Source organism: Lissotriton helveticus, chromosome 7 (genome assembly GCF_964261635.1).
Source record: "Lissotriton helveticus chromosome 7, aLisHel1.1, whole genome shotgun sequence".
Taxonomy (NCBI): Eukaryota; Metazoa; Chordata; class Amphibia; order Caudata; family Salamandridae; genus Lissotriton; species Lissotriton helveticus.
Window position 1 is genome coordinate 1,055,235,854 of NC_136068.1, and position 15,609 is coordinate 1,055,251,462.

The 15,609-nt window shown below is 44.2% G+C and overlaps 1 protein-coding gene across 4 annotated transcripts in view; it reads right to left on the minus strand.

Annotated features, from left to right (window-relative positions):
* Positions 1–15,609, minus strand: part of DNAH17 (dynein axonemal heavy chain 17) — a 12,633,448-nt gene that overhangs the window by 6,981,869 nt on the left and 5,635,970 nt on the right. The gene's annotated exons all lie outside the window — the stretch shown is intronic.

Genomic DNA, 15,609 nt, shown 5'->3' on the forward strand with positions numbered 1-15,609 from the left:
TAGTCTGACAGTTGGAAGGGGGAGGCTTCCTCATTTGGGGTTTGTGCTCGTGCTTCATGTCAAAAAGAGGAACTACCTTGTGTAAAACAGAGAGCTATCTTGCTGGTTCTGGGAATTGGCTGAACCACAAGAGTCAAAAAGAGGAACTATCTTGTGTAAAACAGAGACCATCTGCTCTCTGCCTTGCAATAACTAATTCTTAAAACAGGAACTATCTGCTGGTTCTGGGAATTGGCTGAAGCACAGGAAAGGGTGGTCAATGAACTAAGATGGCAGGTGCAGGATGTCTTACAGTTAAGAACAGGAACTATCTGCTGCTGGTTCCCAGAATTGGCAGAACCACAGAAATGTGTGTGTTCACAGTGTACAACCTTGTGCTTCCTCTTTCAGTTGGGGGTGGTCACAGGGCAGTTGGTGTGACAGGCTGAGTTACCAACAATGGACAGGATGTGGCTGAGTCTCTGGCACAACTGGGGGAAGGCACACAGGCAGGCTTCTTGGAATTGGCTCGACCACAAGGAGCAGGGGGTTGTGCAAGATTCAATGGGGATGTGAAGGACAGTTTTCAGACAAGTTGCTGAGAGCATGTCACACACAAAATGGGTGTTTGTCTGAGAAAAATGGCTACCAGGCAGAAACAGGGAAATTATGGGGCACAATTGTCAATTTTATTTCCACATTCCCTCCTTGCCCCAGAGTGTACCTACATTATATCTCAATTTGCATGAGATCATCTATACATTCTTGTAGCATAATTCTTTCCCTTTCTCTCTGCTGGACAAGAGGTTTAGGAATGCAGTTTGCAGCGCATAGACCGCACAGGGCAGGACCACATTGGATGCAAAGGCAGCATCCAGTTATTATCAAGAATATTATACCTGCTGCTGACAGCAGTTGCCATCCCCAGGACGATCTGACCTGGGGCACTAGGAGGTCTCGGTGGTAAGTGGATGGGGCCACAAAGACAGGGGGTAACAGGAATGCTATATAGCAAGTTCCCCCCCAGTTCAAGGGCAGCTGCACATAGGCCGTTTGGCCACAGACGAAATAAGTATGGCGAGATGCTAGAAATGAGGACTTTCCTCTGTCTTCAAAACTTATAGTGGTATGACAGTCACTGTGTCATAATGGAACAGAGCCATTTTTCTGGATGCACAGTTATCCTTTTACTAGTGAGACCGAGATGGAAGGGGGACCAGCATTCTTTTTAGGTTTGGTATTTAACATCTTGTAGGACATGGTCATGTTCCCTTGCTTGTATTCTTCACTTTCTAGGACTGTACCTGTCGCCTGAGGACTTCGCTCCTTATTAGGGTAACAGGCAGTATTGAGTACCTTGTTTAAATCCCCCCAAGGCCACCCATTCTTGCATGAATTATTTCCGTCAGGGCAGGAGGTGGGGGTAGTATACTGAGCTGTTATTAGGGCGAACCAGGCTTCACAAGTTCCATTATAAGAGAATGGGAAAGGAAAAAGAGGCATCCCTCCCTTTTTCTGATGAGGTGGGATGCGGCCACATATCCAACAATTGGTGCTATTACTGGCCTGCTGAGTGTGGTGTAGCATCTGTATGAAGGTATTGTTTCGCAAGGCTAGTCTATGGGCTTGTTCATGAGGGGGTAGGTCGTGATAGGTGTGTTCCTGAGTGCTGTTGGGGTATGAGAGGTGTGTTGTGTTGGAGGAAAAACAGTGTGGAGAATCCAACCAAGACACGTCATAACTGCCATGAGGAAAAATAATACTGTCAAACATATAGTAGGACCATTATGTCTTTTTCTAGAGTTCATTTTTTTTTCTCCCACATAGTCAAGGTGTTAAAATCCATTCTCATGCTCCAACCGCTTCACCACTGGACCGACGCCCAATGGACTTAATTAGCCAGAGTCCGAATGGCAGACCTTAACTTTGATTTGTAGTCCTGTTGTGGGGTTAGTTCCAAAGGCAATAAAGATTGTTCAGTCACAATGTCAGTGGGATTGGCAGGACCATCAGCAACAGTGTCTTTTTGTCCAAAATTTTTCCGGCAGTGGCTTGCGTGGAGCCAGCCCTTCCTGCCCTCGACCTTCACTGCTGTCGGTGTTGTTAGTAGTACGAGTCTTGGCTTCTTCCACCTGGGCTGGAGGGGGCTGGTCCGGTCGAAGTTCCTCACGAGGACCCAGTCCCCGGGTCGGATGGCGTGTTCTTCTGGGTTGGTTTTGTCAGGGAAGGTGGCAGCAACCTGAGAACGACAAGATTGGAGTGCAGACATCAAGGAAGCCAGGTAGTCAGTGAGCATAGTACTGTCAACATCAGTTATTCTTTTAGGGCTTGGCGTACCCCACATATTTGGTGGTCTGCCAAAGACCACTTCATATGGAGATAAGCCAGTTCTGGAATGGGCTACCATACGCATGTAGAAGAGGGCAACCGGTAAGGCTCCCATCCAGTCCACGCCTTTGTCAGTGCATATCTTGGCCAATTTTGTCTTCAAAGTTTGGTTGTGTCTTTCTACTAGACCTGCTGCCTGACGATGTCTTACACAGTGAAACTTCCAAGTGTACCCTAACAGAAGAGACACTTGCTTCATGAGTTCAGAGAAAAAAGGTTGTCCGTTATCTGAGTAGATGACACGGGGCAACCCATACCTTGGGAAAAACTCTCTAACTAATTGTTTAGCAGTTGTCGTTGCAGTGTAATCTGGGACGGGATAGGCTTCTGTCCATCTGGTCAGAGCACACACTACAACTAGTACATACTTGTGACCTCTACATCTCTCCATCTGGATATAGTCCATCTGGAGAACTTCAAATGGATGGTCAGGGGGTTGGAATCCTCCCTGTTACACCTTTGTGCCTTTTCCTGGGTTGAACTGATTACAAATCATGCACGTTTTAACTTTTTGTTTGGCTGCAGTTCTCAAATGTTTGTTGTGCCATATATTCTGTATGCTGTCTAACATTCCTTTTTCTCCCAGATGCGCTGCTCCATGTATGGTGTTTACCATAACCTGTACCATGGCATCCGGTAGAAACCATACTGCTCTTTCAGGTGTCATCCAGCCTTGATCTGTAAGGACCCCTCCTTTTTCCTTCCATTCTAGCAGTTCCTGTGGTGTGGCGTGACTTTGGACATCCTGGATGTCAGAAAAGGGGTCTCGTATTGTATATTGGCGGTGGGGTATACTTAATTCTGTGTTTGCTGCTAACTTGGCTGCACTGTCTGCAGAATCATTTCCTTTTGATATTTCATCTGTTCCTTTTGTGTGCGCTTTACATTTTAGCACTGCGATTTTCTCTGGTAACTGACTGGCCTCTAAGAGGGCAGTGATGAGTGTAGCATGCTGTATTCTGGACCCATGTGATGTGAGAAATCCTCTCTCTCTCCACAATGTACCAAAGTTGTGTACAACTCCAAAGGCATATTGTGAATCTGTGTAGATGTTAACTTACTTTCCTTTTGCTAAGTGACATGCTCGTGTTAGGGCTATGAGTTCTGCTGCCTGTGCCGACAGTATCTCTATCTTGTGTGCTTCTAAAGTGTCTGTACCATTTGTGACGGCATAGGCTGCTGCTAATTCTCCTGTGGGGAGTCTCATACATGAACCATCAACAAAGAGTGTCATTTCTGCCTTAGCAAGGGGAGTATCTTGTAAATCTGGTCTTGGTTTGGTCACTAAATCAATTATGTCAATACAATTGTGAATTTCTTCAGTAGGAGAGGTCAGTGGCAACAGTGTTGCTGGGTTTAAAATGTTGCAGCGTCTAATCTCAATGTGTGGCTGAAAAAGTGTCATCTCATATCCGGTGAGTCTGGCTATTGTCAGATGCTGTGTTTGTGTTCTGTTTAACAGAAGTTCTACAGCGTGTGGGACCTGAACTATCAGATGATGTCCCAATACAATAGAATCGCTTTGTCTAATAGCTTGTGCAGTAGCTGCTACTGATTTTAGACATGCAGGCAATGCTTGTGCTACTGGATCTAATGTGCTTGAAAAATAACCACATGGTTTATGTTTTTCTGCTTGAAGTTGGGTCAGAACTGATAGTGCTGTACCTGAGTTTTCTGTTACAAATAATGTAAAATCTTTGGTGTAATTAGGTGTTGCCAGCACTGGGGCTTGACACATAGCTTTTTTAAGAGACTGAAAAGCTTGCGTGTGTTCATCCGTCCATGGTAATTGTGGAGTAGCGCCAGCTTCGAGTTTTGTCAGCTGCACTAATGGTTTACAAATGAGTGCAAATTGTGGGATCCACTGTCTACAATATGAGGTGAGACCAACAAAGGCTCGAACTTGTTTCTGTGTTTTTGGTTGTGGTATTTGTAGTATGAGCTGGATGCGTTCCTGTGTAAGCTGCCTACCCTCCTTTGACAGCAAGTGCCCTAAGTATGCCACTTGCTGTAAACAAAATTGGAGCTTACCAGGGGAAACTTTATGGCGATTTGCATCTAGGAATTCTAGTACTAGTAGTGATGCTTCAGCACATGCTGCGTCAGATCTGACCGTAATGAGGATATCATCAACATATTGTAGTATGGCTGTATCCGTGGGCATTTGAACAGTATCTAGTTGTCTTTTTAATGCTTGGCTATATACGCTTGGACTCTCTGTGAAACCTTGAGGAGCTCTTGTGAATTGGAAACTTCGTCCTTGTAAGGAGAAGCCAAAAAGGTATTGACTGTCTGGGTGAATAGGTATGCTACAGAATGCGTTTTTCAAGTCAATGACTGAAAAATGCGTTGCTTCCGCATCTATGGCTGTGAGTAGGGTGGAGATGTCTGGAACCACAGGGTGTTGTGGAATGACACATTTTTTTTTGCTCTCTCAAATCCACCACTAGTCTGTAGACAGGTGGTGTTCCTGGTTCCACTTTTTTATGGACTGGTAAAACAGGGGAATTGCAAATGTTAGAAGTTGTTTCCTTAATCACACCTGACTGTATTAGGTCCTGAATAATCAACATTAATGCTTGTTCAGCCTGAGGTGGAATTTTGTATTGCCTTATGCCTGGTAGTTGGGCTCCCTCTTTCAGTGTAACCTTGTGAGGTGTTATTTCCATACATCCTACTGTGGTGGAATCAGTGGCCCACAGGGTGTGTGGTAAATCTTTCAAACGCTCATCTAATTCTCTACTTGTGTAGTGGCCCTTGAAATCTCGCAGAAATAGTCTGACATCTGTAGGTGAGCAAACAATGACAGCTCCTAATTCTTTCAATGTTTTTATACCAAGCAAGTTTTCTGGACATGATTTTGTCAATATAAGATCTGTAGTTGTCGTGAGGTGACCAACCTGCAAGGGCAGTGGTTTTGACGTGGCGTTTGTCACAGGTTGTCCCGAGAAACCCAGAGAAATACTTTTTGAACCCGAGAGAGGAGCCTCCTCTGGGACCTCTTGATGGCTTATTGTTGTTTTACTGGCCCCAGTGTCTAGTAGAAATTTCCTATCCTCCCCAAGAAGTCGGACCTCTATAAATGGACCTGTCTGATCTACTGGAATGGGGATTAGGGGCAGTTTGTCATCTTCTCTCTCTGGGCAACATCATGAGAAATCTGGGTAATATTCAGTCTAGGCGCTGTCTATAATATTCATTTGGGCCATTTGTGTTGTCAGTGGAACTGAAGGTGTTGAACTGTCTAGGGAACCATTCTGTTTTGGCTGATATGGGCTTGGCTGGGTCTTACCAGTAGCCAAATTGTGCTTTAAGACTGGGCAATCTTTAACGAAGTGTCCCATCTTCTTGCAATAATTACAAGTGCTTTTTATATTTGTCTGGCTACTTGGTGTCTGTTGACGCTGGGGTGCAGTTTGGGCTACTAATGCTTTCATCTTTGTGTCTTTCATGCGTTTCCTATCATTTTCTTCTTCATCCCTAATGCGATTCTGGTGATATTGTAGCATTTGTAACACCTGTGGAGGTGTATGTGCTTGCCAGGTACTTTCTACTTTTAGTACTCTGTCCTTAATGGGTGGCAAGGCGTTATCTACTAATTTGGAAACAAACAGATGCGGGTAAGCTTCACTTGTCGGCGTAAGGCCGCTATTTACCGCAAAACATTTTTCAAGTCTGGTGTAATAATGTCCTATGTCTTCACCATGTTTCTGTTTGCAGGAGGAAATGGCATCCCAGTCCTCCTTTTTCACTGTTAGTAACTGTGGTAGCACCTTTAAAATAGTGCCAGGAAGTGCTTTTAGTCTGTCTCCTATACCTTGACCTGCTACTCTAGTATTTTCGTCATTCTGAAGTTCAGTCCATCTAATGTGTTCACCTGCTACTTCCCACTCCTTTTCTCTTAGTTTGTCATATATACCTGATGGCAACAATAATTTCAGAATTGCTGTGATATCAGAAAGAGTATATGTTCCCATCATTAATACATCTCCTAATTCCTTAAAGAATCCAGCAGGATCCTTTGAGTGGGAGGGAACCATCTCTTTCATCCTTAGTAACTCAAGTTTTGTCAAGGGTACATAAATGAAGACGCGTTGTAGCGCTCCATTTGTGTCAGTTTTGGGGTGGACCTCTCTCATGGGGAACTGGCGTGTTTGAGGAAGTCTATTAGTTGATCCACACATATTATGGGGTGATCTATATCCAGTCACTTTCTGGTATTTCTGTCTGAAATCTATAAATGTGTTGAGAAAAACTGAACTATTGTGGAGGAACATGTTATCAGCGCAGTCAGACAGAAAATCTTCGAGTCTTGGATCATGTTTAAAATGAGTGTCATTGAGTGTGATGAGATGTTGTACCATGTAGAGACTTGCTAATCTTTGATGTGAGCGTGGTAATGCTAGAAAAAGCTGGGCTATGAGATCATTGTCATATATCTTATATTGAGAGACCCATAGGGTCGCAGTTCTGGCTATTTCCTCCTCCTCCGGTGTAAGCGGAGGTTCCTGGTCTAACCAGTAGTCTAATGCATTGGATGTATTTTCAAATAACTCATCTGGAGATGACCGTTCAGAGTGACCTTGGAGGAATGTAGGCGGGGGTGTTCGTGAATTAGGGGCGGAAGAACGAACGGGTAGGACTTTTTCAGTAGGTTCAGTAATTTCCTCCTCAAGTTTCTTATTCTCTTCATTTGTTTGCAAGTTTTGCAGAATACGGGTCACGTTACGGGTGAACATGTCTAGTGCATCATTTATAAGTTCTAGACTAGTGAGGTCAGATGCGGAATCTAATAAGTCAAAAAGTGAAACTGGTACATTTCTTTCCTCTGCTTGTATGTGTTTTATGAAACAGCAAAGGAGGAACCTATACATGTGCATTTTTACAGGGTGTGATCTTCTTGTAGTCATAGCGTTAATGGCTCGTGAGTTCTCTCCAGTACGAAGAAACTCAGAGGCCGCTTGAAGAAATGTGTCAATTGCTGGTAGATGTCTTATTTCTTCCCAGGAGTCATGAAGTATTTTACTTATTCGGCCATCCTCCCCTGTGTTGCTCGGAGTTGGGTCATAGGGGTAGTCGGGAATTGTTTTACCTGGGTCTGGACCTACTGCACCCCCTTCTGGAGTGAGAGATGGTGCGTTATGTTGTAAAAGGGGTGGCGGAGGCAGAGGGTGTTGAATGACTGGAACTTCATAGGGTGGTGGAGTATCTAAGAGAAAATTAGTAAAAGTATCCTCTGGTAGTGGGGCTGTAGGCTGTGCTGATGCAATGTTAATGTTTTCAGGTGCAGATGGCAATACAGGATAAAAACCAGTAGAAATGGCTGATTGTTCCCTTTTATTCCTTTCACTAACTACTTCTTTCCCTATTTCTTGTAACTGTTCTTTCTTGGCCTGCTCTGACATTCTCTTACCCTTTTCAACTTTATGCAATTCCTTCTGTTGCCTCCTATGGGCTTCTTTTCTCCATAACTCTACTGAGTCACTCTGTGACTGGCGGACTCTCTTTTTCTTCCATAACTGTTCCTCTAATTTTATAATACATTCCATGTCAAAAGTACCATTTTCAGGCCATCTATATCTGTGTTCTAGGTCTTTAGTATAATCCACCCATAAATCACAATAAATAAGTGCACCGACACCATGTTTTACATACATGAAGTGTCCTGGAGTATCCCGAGGAGGAAGGGGAATTTCCTTCTCAAGAATACTCCTTTTGGTTGCCATCTTACGTATTTTCGAGATGGTCAATGAACTAAGATGGCAGTTGCAGGATGTCTTACAGTTAAGAACAGGAACTATCTGCTGCTGGTTCCCAGAATTGGCAGAACCACAGAAATGTGTGTGTTCACAGTGTACAACCTTGTGCTTCCTCTTTCAGTTGGGGGTGGTCACAGGGCAGTTGGTGTGACAGGCTGAGTTACCAACAATGGACAGGATGTGGCTGAGTCTCTGGCACAACTGGGGGAAGGCACACAGGCAGGCTTCTTGGAATTGGCTCAACCACAAGGAGCAGGGGGTTGTGCAAGATTCGATGGGGATGTGAAGGACAGTTTTCAGACAAGTTGCTGAGAGCATGTCACACACAAAATGGGTGTTTGTCTGAGAAAAATGGCTACCAGGCAGAAACAGGGAAATGATGGGGCACAATTGTCAATTTTATTTCCACAGATACAATGGGTTAATTCTCTTGCTGCAACAGACGTTGAATACGTTTTTGATCCATATTTGAAGACACAAGCCTTTTTACAATACAAAAAAGAATGCCCTCTGCCTACTGAAATTCTGCCTTTAAGAGCAGTATGACTGTATAATTTATATTGACGGATCACCTCAACCCGCTACGGTGGGTAAACAAGCCTATAGTGCGGGGTGCGCGTTCGTTAAAGGTTGTTGGCGCGATGGCAAATTCCGACCAATGGTCACTAAAATACAATCTTTAGGAGACTGCAGAGCTCAGCGAGCTGAACTACAAGCATTCAGAGAATACGGACCCCGAATTCCCCACCCTCATAGTGTGTGATACGTATTATTGTGTCCAATCTTAGAATGAATACTGGCAAAGCGTGATTCAAAACGGTGGCACAATCAAGCATAAATTGCTTTGAGAACAAGTAGTTCAGTTACGACAGGGACTACAAAACACTCACGTGATACATACGCTGAGTCATCAACGTGATGGCGTGTACGTTGCAGGGTATTCATTGGCTGATGAAGCCGCGAAGGCAGCTGTGCAAACGACATCCGTGGCTGCAATCACTCGTTCAAAAACTAGAATAGATGGCATAATAAGACAGTGGTAAAACATTACCAAAAGGGTTACTCTTACATAACTGATGCGAATAATGTTCTGTTTCCTCAAATCCCTCTAGTGGGGGAGAGAGTGATTCCAAACATGGAACATAGATTAGGACTAATCTTAGCAGCTCATGAAGGGCTTGCCTCTGCACATGCAGGTGTTTCCGCCACAGTGTCATTATTAAAACAGAGATACTGGTGGCCGCGCATGAGGAAACACACCCGAATCGATGTTTTGGAATATGAAATCTGCCAAAAGATGAAAGTCTCTACTGTGAAACGTCCTGAGCAGACGTCCCTGTTAATTTCAGATAAACCATTAGCTTGCGTTTACCTTGACCACTGCGGTCCATTACAGAGGGATGGTAACTATAAATATATCATGGTCGCAGTGGATTCGTGTTTAAGGTTCATTTGGATGTGACCTCAGCGCTCGGTTGACGCTCAAACTGTTATACAAGATTTGCGAGTCTTTATCGGCACATACGCAGTCGGCACGCTACATTCTGACCAGGGTCCTGCGTTTAGCTCTCGAGCTTACAAGGAGGCCATGGCCAAATTGGCCGTTGCATTGCGGTACTCTAGTTCATTCCATCCTGAGGGAAATTCGGTAGTGGAGAGAAAAAAACGGGACATAAAGCAATCTATAACAGCTAGGGTATTAGGCTCGGGTGACGGGTGGGTCAAGCATCTAATAAGTGTCCAACGTAGTCTTAACAATCTGCAAAGAAGTTCTCTAGGGGGTATCACTCCATATGAAGTCCTTTTTGGGACCAGAATGTTAGTGTCGGACCTCAATTGCCAGACTTCAGTGGTAGACCAAAAACCCTTTGATATCAAAGACCGTTTGGCTGCTTTACAGGACTTAAATGAAATAAGAACAAAACAAAGTAACGTGTTCCTGAACCAACCACCACTGAAGAGAAACCGACCGTCCCAGCAAGGCCTGTCTGGATTCCTAAGCTTGGGGATCTGGTCAGACAAAAGATCGCGGACAAGAAGGAATTTGAGCCTTCTTACAGACAACCAGTACCTGTTCTAGCAATCCACAGATCAAGAACAGTATTACTGCTGCCCCTTGCTGGTAAAAAGGAGACCAGGTTTGTGTTTATCGACCTGGTCAAACCACATCTTGTGGCCAATCATAAGCAGTAGGCCAAGTGGACTCCGTCCAAGTAGCAGACGCCCTAATCTGGCTACTATCCAAGAGGTTCAAACTGAGAAATTCATCACCTTTGAAGAATCTGCAGTGCAAAATGAAGGTCTAAGCAACAAAGCTGTGGAACTTGGACCTCTTGAGACCCAAATAAAAGTTCATCAAGAAACACTTGTCTACAATGAAGTAGCATCCAACTACACAAAAGTAACACGTGATCAAGTGGTTCTAGCGATTTCAACGAATCCTGATGCAATCCCTACAATTGACAGAACTGCCTCTGGCTATTTCATTAACTTTGATAAGTTTTCCGAGGATCCAAGCGAACCTGAAACAACACCAGTAAAAAGAACTTTGAAAGAACAAGCAACAGAACTTTTTCATCACTTGGAAAAGACTTATCTTGTTTCACCATTGATTGAACTTTGGATTGTGTTGGGTGTGCTTTTTCTTCTACTTTGGTTGACTCTAGTAATAACTTTGGGAATGCTGATAAATGGAAGATATGTTAAAAAGGACACAACATGTAAGAACATCAACTTATTACTCAAGCCACACAAATCATCTCATCGTGAACAAAGAGACTTGTCATCAGTGAACATCACAGCTGTTCCTATACCAGGGGGTATAGCTTGGGACAGAACTGATTATGACATTTTAGGCCCTACGGTGCTGTTGAAGATTCCACACCATTTCAAGATTTCCTTGAATGACTTTGTTTCATCTAGTACCTTTTCTGATGATTGGGACTTCGAGACTGTTAATAATATGATGTCAGACTTAGAAATGTCTGCTGTATTTACAAATCATGAATACTTAGAAGGTTCATCAGATTATGAACAAATGTATTGTTATAATCATTATGGTCATCATTTCTTGCACAAATCTGCAAACCCTAGTAATGTATTGATGTATAATCAATGGGAACATTGTCCTAAGCCACCAAAGGGTAGCTCAAAAAAGTTTTTGCGAAAATTTCCATACTTTTCAGGTTTTAATATTTCCAATCCGGAATCATTTTACTTTTAAAAATGTTAATAAAACAGGAATGAAAGTATGTTGACAAATACCAAGCACATTTATTCTGCAGCTTTTTATGCTCAGCTGTCTTTACGAGGTTTTGACTTTTGGAAAGACAACATTGAGACAAAAACTGACTGGGGCTCAAAAGATTGGCAAGTGCAGGGGCTAGAAGCTTTATTTAGAGCCTGAATCATCCCAGAGCAAATTATGTTTTTGAATGACACTGTCCAACAGACATCTTGTCTTGGATTAGATAAGATAAAAGACCTAAACAGACCTTCCATACCTACACCTACACCTGATAGCAATAACACTTCAGAGGGGGAGGTCGACGTACATACTAATTTGCATCACAACAGAACAGATCTAGATTGGAAAAAATGGTTAATCTGGCCCACAGAACCAAACAACTGTTAAGATGGATTCCTGAATAAAACACAGGGGTTCACATTCACTAGACCAGATCCAAGGGGGCATATTACCAAGGGCCTTATCGCCGCTTCAGCGGGGATTTTTCCTGCTAAAGCGGCGATAATTTAACTGCCCTATTACCTAACTGTCGCTAACACCAGTTAGCGACAGCTTATAGGAGATAGCGAGCTTCTGGGGGCCCACTTTGTATGTCAGTGATATATATCGCTAATGACATGCAAAGTGGGCGTGCCAAGAAGTTAGCGACTGGAAACAGTCGCTAACATCGCTAACTCCTATTACCAACTTTTGGAAATACTCGCGCTAAGCGCGATTATCTCCAAAAGCTAATGCCTGCCCATAGAAGTTCTTAGCCATGTTATCCAATGGAAGGTGGATAACATGGCTAAGAGTATTGTCACGATAATGCATGAATATTGCTGATTTTTCTGCGATATTCATGCATTTCCCAAGATTTTTACCGCTTTTGAGATAAACCTTGATAATATCAAGGTATCTCAGCGGTAAAAATCGTCGGAGCGCGGCGTTATTATTATGCCCGCTAACCAAGCTTAGCGATAATTATCGCTATTGCTTGGTAATATGCCCCAAGATATGTTCAGAGACCGCATCCAAGAATAGTAACAACATACAGTGTAGGGAAACTGTGCCTTGAATGGTTACATAGATCTACACTCAAGGATGTAAAACAACACTTATCTTTACTTAAAGAAGGCGCTGATCTTAGGGAATTCTTGCTAGGACCAAGAAAACCACGGCATAAACGTTTTATATATTTCGGTATCTATGCTGCTTATAATGAAGGATGGAAGATTACACAAGCAGAGAGTGCAGAAAGAATACAGGAAATTGATCGTATTAATTTAGAGAAAACTCTCGCTGTGGTTGACAATGGGTTAACGACTCTGTCGTCCAGGATATATTCTTTGGACAGCATAGTATCCCTTGCCATAGACATCATGGAACAGGACTTGGTCATGTTGCAGCATGGTCAGTCGCAATTACGTTCTTTCATGCTATCTGCCTTGGCGTTTAATCAATACTACGTCACAGTTTTCAGAATTCAATCCCACTGACAAACAGATCAAGCTGCACAGAGGAGAGCAGACTATACGGTGCTGAGCATTGAAAAACTGGAAAGCCGACTCTCCAGCTGACGCACTGACCAGGAAGCTGCCCTCCTCTGCTGAGAAATCCAGCTCCAGTGTTTCTGACTCCCCTTGCGGGGTGTTGGGAAATCGAGTCCTGAGACAGAGATACCAGACCTCCTTCATTCTAAGATATGGAGCTGATTAGAACCTGGAGAAACATTTAGTAGATTCTTGGCAAAAACTAAACCTTTGCAAAAGACCATACTTACTTCTTCCCTCGTACTAGACCTAGGTTGGATACATTGGGGTTTGCGTATTTTAGAAGCACCAGTTGAGTTATTCAGCCTGTGATATTTATATATGTATTTTTATATGGCTTAGAAATCATACAATGCTATTACAGTATTATTTTATAATACTATTCTCGCTGTACGCATTATACTTTGCATTCTGTCTAATGATTGTAGCAGTTCACCTCTCTTGCATGAGAAAGAAGACTGTTCAATAAATCCTTTTATTGAAAATGCCTGTCTCTCTATTTTCTCTGCAACTCTGTAGAAACGAAGCATGCACGATGGAGTGAGTGAAATACTTATCTATTGTTTCCACAACTCGGAAGATAGTTATTCCAGTCCTAGGGAAACAAAGTTGTCATGTTTATGCTGTTGTCAGAAACTAATCCCTTCTTGTGAATTTGAGAAGGTTTCTTGTGACCTCTGAGCTAGCTGGTGTGAGAAGTTGGCCTGGTATATGATGTTCACTATTCTAGTGAACACCTAGCACCAGTCCAAACAACCCTTATGGTGATGGTTGTAAGTCAACCTTATAGACCAGCTATCCTAGAGGTAGCGTGGACAGAACAGTCTTAGGCTAAAAGACTCTTGAGGGCGTGTAAAGCCAGCTGTTTTACCATATGCAACCCCTTGAATACCAAATGAAAGGACACCACACAGGATATATATAAAATATATATGTATTTATTTGCTAACACACTCCTCTGAACTCTTTATGAGATCAGAGCCCGAAGCACATAACAAGTTACTCTTAGAAATACTTTAAATAGCACAATTTACAGTTAGGCCCTAGGGGCGCGTAAAACCATATACTAGGTAAGTGGTATAAGAACCACGACTCGGGAAAAGGAAAGAATCGCTGGGGCTACACTATCTGACCCTTAGGTTAGGAGTAGGAGGCCCACAGGCAGCGCGTGCAGTGTCTTTACACACACGCGAAAGTCAATGTTAAGTCAATGGGAACTTAGAGTTTAGAAAAAGTAGGTTTTAGGACACTTCCGGTTTAGCTAGAAGGAAACATCTAAAAACCTAGACACTTGGATAGTCAATACCCTTGGGAGCACCAAAGTACTTGCGTTACCTCACTCACAGGAAGCGGGTGCATAGGTGTGAAGATGTGTCGGGTTTCGCCGTTGAAGTCTATGGAGCCTGTGAAGAAAGATGCTGCAGGCGACCAGGAGGAAGATGTCCGGCTGGATCCAAGGGTGGATCGAGGATGAAGAAGATCTGAAAGCAGAGGGGAGAGAGTTTGGGTCACTAGCCAGTGACCGGGTGGAACCAGGAAGGAACCAGACGACGTCGAGGAGCAATCAGGTGCTGTGGTGAAGCTTGTCTCTTCAGCCACGCGGACCAGGAGGCGTGGAGGATGATCAGATGCTGGAGAGGAGCTGTCCCACAAACATTCTCACAGATGGAGGGGTCGACTGCTGGATTGGAGTCAACAAACTTTGGCAAAGGCAACCCACGCAGGATTCAAAGAAGGCTTCTGATGCAGACCAGCAAGGTCTGAGGTGCCTCACCTTTGCAGGGAGGCAAGGGCCAGTCTGGAGCAACCAGACCAGCGAGTTGATTCAAAAGGGTCATCATCACAGAGGCTACTAGCCTGCGGGCCAACAACCGGACAACGCGTCGAGCAGAACACAAGCAGAAGGGCCCCACGCAGAACTCGTGGAGTGAGGAGGGCTGATCTTCGGTGCAGGTGGAGCTCGGATTCGGGGCATCTCAATCTCCAGTGCACAGCTTCGAGGATACCTCAGGAGCTTCACAGGTAGCAAGTCGTGGACTTTTCAAGATGGCCGGTCCCACGTGTCTCGTCGCCTCCACGGATCTCAGCTATGCTGCAGACGTGAAGAGAGGGTCAGAGAGGTCTGGAAGTCTGGGTCTTGTCAGGCTCTGTGCTCGGGTCCCGGCGGGAGCGTCGACAAAGCAAGCCGTTGATTTGATGGATGGTGCCTGGTTGCCCAGGGTGGTCACTCCTTGGCCACAAGGGAGATTCTTCAGTCTTCAACTTCAGCAGAACGTCGAAGGTCCAGAGTTTTGTGTCAAGTTTTGATTCCAGGATTAATCTAAAGTCCTGGGGTTCAGCTCCTACCTTTATACAACTAAAAGGGGCTGGATTACTTTCTAGGTCCCTCCTATGGGTGGGACCAGGAAGGGGTCCTTTGTCCAGTTTCTCGCCAGAGCTGGGGCTGGAGTGCCCCAGCACCGTTTTGAACTGGACTGTGCATATCTATTCAGCCCTCCCTGTCCCAATACACAAAGTCCTGTCTGTGTGGTGCTCGCACTTCTCCAGGCAGGAAACCTATTGTCCAAACCTCCGTGACCAGAAGGACTCCCAGCAGCAGGAGGTCAGACTTGTGTCTGTGGCAGCAGCGTCCATTTTGTGACGCTGGGGCTCTGGTTAACTTTAACCGGGATAGTCAGCAACAACATGTCTTCTCCCTCTAGAA